Source organism: Haliaeetus albicilla, chromosome 30 (assembly GCF_947461875.1).
Source record: "Haliaeetus albicilla chromosome 30, bHalAlb1.1, whole genome shotgun sequence".
Taxonomy (NCBI): domain Eukaryota; kingdom Metazoa; phylum Chordata; class Aves; order Accipitriformes; family Accipitridae; genus Haliaeetus; species Haliaeetus albicilla.
This window is the reverse complement of record NC_091512.1, coordinates 2667999-2672192: the sequence shown is the minus strand read 5'-3', so window position 1 is coordinate 2672192 and position 4194 is coordinate 2667999.

Genomic DNA, 4194 nt, shown 5'->3' with positions numbered 1-4194 from the left:
TGGGGAGACACACTTTTTCCAGCAGTGGCATTTCTCCACTCTGAGACAAAATTGTATCTAAGTATCACCGGTTTCGGTCTTATTATTAGACAGGACACCCAGACAGTGACAGGCAGGGATCTCCTTCACCCCTGCTGAGGGAAAGGATTCAGCTGAGTCAATAGAGGCAACTGATCCTGCGTTTCTATTCCTAGCATTTGAAGGAGACTCAACTCTCACCTATGCCTGCCACAAAGCCACAGGAGGTGGGCTTCCTCTTGCCTCTCTTCAGGTGGGCACAAAATAGGCACCTGCACGTGAGCTCCTTGTCTCAGCTTCCATCTGAATTACTGGAGATGGAACGCAGGAGTGAGATGTTCAGACGCAAATCCCTGGTGACATTTGACTTGCCAGAGGTGGTCCAAGATACATGCAGGTAACTTCAGCCTGTAACGGAGAAGTTCACAGAGACAGGGCAACATCTCAAGGATCATATATGAGCTGGGTGGCAAAGTCCTTTGGCCAAGTGAAATGACAGCTGATGCCCAAATAAAGGCCAAAAGAACCTTTTCCTACTCCTTAGCTTCATGTCACTTTATACAGGTATTCATAGGAACGATTGCAGTCATGTACCACAGGGACAGCTAGGTCTTTCTCTTTCCCATCAGCTGAATTTACTAGCTCTCCAGTGACTGTAACGGCATTTGTCCCATGGTCACCCCTACACTGCCTAACAGAATTCAGGGCATGTACTCTAGTTCATGTTCAAACCCAGGCCCACAGAGCTACGTGAGAGGCCAAGGCTGACATGGACCACACAGTAGCTACAGGAAAGCAATTCCCATTCAGGGCGATTGTGTCATGGGGTGCCCCAGACAGCTTCACAGAGAGAGCAATTGGTTCCTCTGTGCCATTGACTGATACAGTCAGTCAGAGGCACCAGTCATCAGATATCATCAGAGAGGCAAGGCCTGTCCATTCTCTACCCAATAGCTGCAGGCATTGCATGGGCATGAAGCACATCACACAGGCATCTTTAAACACTCCCTTGATGAAACAATCAATGAAAAGACCAAGTATTTTCAGAGGCTGCTTGGATACATCTTGTCTTCTAGGAGAGCATCCTCCAAGCACAGCAATGGTAGCACAGCAGTGGTCTATATCAAAACACAGATGATACTCAAAAAGGAATTCAAGGGCACCAAGATGTGCTGTTGTTACTTCAGAAACAGTTAAAGAAGAACAAGAGATAATGTAGGATCACTGCTGAATTTAGTAAGAGTAGGTGTAGATACATTCGAGGTACTCTATGTCCTCTTTGCCTCAGCTAACACTAGTAAGGTCTCCCAGGCCTTTGAGCTGTGAGGCAGGATTCTGGAGGAGAACAACCAGCAGTGGATGGGGATCAAGCATGGGGTTACTCAAGCAAACTACACCCTTACCAGTCCATGGGAACCATAGGGGCTGCATCCAAGGGTTCTGAGAAAGTGTTTTTTGCTCAAGGAGGTGCTGGTCTGTTAAGACCCCAGTAAGAAAGGCACTTGGACCCTGTGAGGTATCTTTTAACATGCTGTGCATTAGTGCTAACAGTATAAATAGAGAACCATGCAGGAAATCTTATGTCCCTCTAGATAGTGGGAAGCCTGGGTGGTATAGCATTGAACAAGCCTCTGACCCCCGCATGCAGCATGCCATGCAGACCTGACCCATAGAAAAGATTCCCCTGTTTTGGTCATTCAAGCTACTATAGAATTTTGTTACAAGGTAACAACTCTTTCCATCATCTTTACAGTCAAACACAAGTGGTGTTCTCATGAGAACATCTTGCTGCACTGTTAGATACAGGCAAGGCCACAGCAGCACAGCACAGGCAGGAAAGCCAGCGTGAATGTGCAGAGCAGCACAGCTTGATGTACAATGGTCTTCTGGTCAAGATCAGTGCTCAGGTTTCCCTGTTAGAAGTCTGCACTCCACTCTGGTACCACAGCTGAGCTGCTGCAGCCCAAATGTGCACAGCCAGGAGGAGGTGGATCACAGGAGCTGGAGCCCCATGACTTGTCACACAACTATGATGGTTTGGGATTAAATGAGATATGGTGGGTCAGCTTGCTCACCTGGGGTCCTGCAGTAGAGGAATACAGATGCTGCTGGAGAGACTGGCAGGAAGGATGAGCATGGGGGATGCCCCCTATGTTGAGGCAATGCCCCCTGCGTTCCCCTCCTATGGAGGAGGACAACCAGCAGTGGATGGGGATCAACTCAAGGTTACTTGAGCAAACTCAAGCATCATTACAGAAATGGAGATGGGTGTTTTGACCAGGTTCCTGAACACAAGTATTGGTATGCCATGACCCCTGAGATTTCACTTTTTGGTCCAGAGGAGTGTGATGCCCTTTGAAGTGTCCTGGAATATCTTCTGACCCATGTGGTGTTTTAGGCTGTGAGGAGAATCAGAACAACACCTCTGACTGGAGTAATTTCACCTTAAATGCTGAAATACGAGGCAGATGGAGGGACTGCAGACTTTCCAGGCATTCTGCTGAAGGGTTAGGTCTCCCGAGATCCAAAGTGAAGATAATGGTGTTGTATCAGTGTCAATCACATAAAAATGTGGCCTGCTTTGTGCTTTTCACCAGTTTGGGATCTGTCCTTTGACATTTTTTGGCAAAAAAATAAAATCCTCTCTCTCTCACATACACACACACACACGAAATAAGGATACAAGATAGAGAACAGGAATGACTTAGGGGCAATATTGTCTGAGAGGTGCTATCATGAAATGATAACAAAGACTTAGCAGTGAGAGGAAAAGCACTCTTCTAAAAGCTGCATGCCTTGTAAAAGCTGCATGCCGGAGGCTAAATGCTCTTAAATAATAGCTGTCTTGTCAAGTAAAAATGAATGACAAGAATAAAATTAAAGAAATGGTTTCTAATCATCAAGAAGGAGAAGAAATTGTAGAGCATGGTACTGTTACTGGGTTTAATGAAAATAGAACTAAGTCCATAACGTGGCCACTAAGCCCCCACCCAGCTGCTTACTCACTCCCCTTTCCTGAGGGATGGGGAGAGAATCAGAACGGCAAAGTGAGAAAAACTCATGGGTCAAGATGCAGAGACTTGAGTAGGTAAAGCAAAAGTTGTGCCCACAAGCAAAACCAAATAAGGAATTAATTCACTGCTTCCCATCAGCAGGCAGGTGTTTAGTCATTTCCAGGAAATCAGGGCTCCATCACGAGTATATGGTTATTTAGGAAGAGAAATGCCATAACTCCAAAACATCTCCCTCTCCTCCTCCTCTGCTTTCTTCTTCCTCCGGCCTTTATGGCTAAGTGTGACATCATATGATATGGGATATGCTTTTGGACATCCCATTTGTCCTGGCTGTGTCCCCACCCCCAACTTCTTGCCCACCCCCAGCCTGCTTCCTGGCAGGGAAGTGTGAGGAGCAGAAAAACCCTTGGCACTGTGCAAGCACTGTTCAGCAGTAACTAAAACAGGGATGTGTTATGTGAAGCACTGGAAGAGGTTGCCCAAAGAGGTGGTGGATACCCCATCCCTGGAAACATTCAAAGTCAGGTTAGACAGGGCTCTGAGCAACCTGATCTAGTTGAAGATGTCCCTGCTCATTGCAGAGGGGGTTGAACTAGATGACCTTTAAAGGTCCCTTCCAACCCAAATGATTCAATGATTCTATGATTATGCAACTATACTGGCTGCTGTGAAGACAATTAACTCCATCCCAGCCAGCCAGGGTAAGCTAGACTTCTTGGAATGTGGGAGGATGTAGCGTTCGCCGCATATCAAGGTGCCACGATTAGATCACTGATCACCCCCCAGATCAGGGAAAGAGACGGATAACACACACAGTGTGAGCGCCAACTTCCGCCTTTTATTGCGCAGTCAATTCCTTTTATACTAACAAGGGTAGGTGGGATTACAGACACATCATAAGGCTGCGACTAACCCTCTAACTTTCCGTGACATCGCGAGATCTTCCGAACGCCGAACCCTACATCTCCCCCCTCTCTATGACGAGTTGGCTTCTATTGTTATGAACAATTCCACACCAAGAAATAACTAAGTAAAGTACTATGAGTATAAACATATCTCTACAACTAAGTTGAAACACTGTATCTTAAACACCCGTAAATGTCCCATTTACCCTGCAGAGCAAAGAGCTCCTTTATAGAAATTCACACAGGAGGTAGATTGA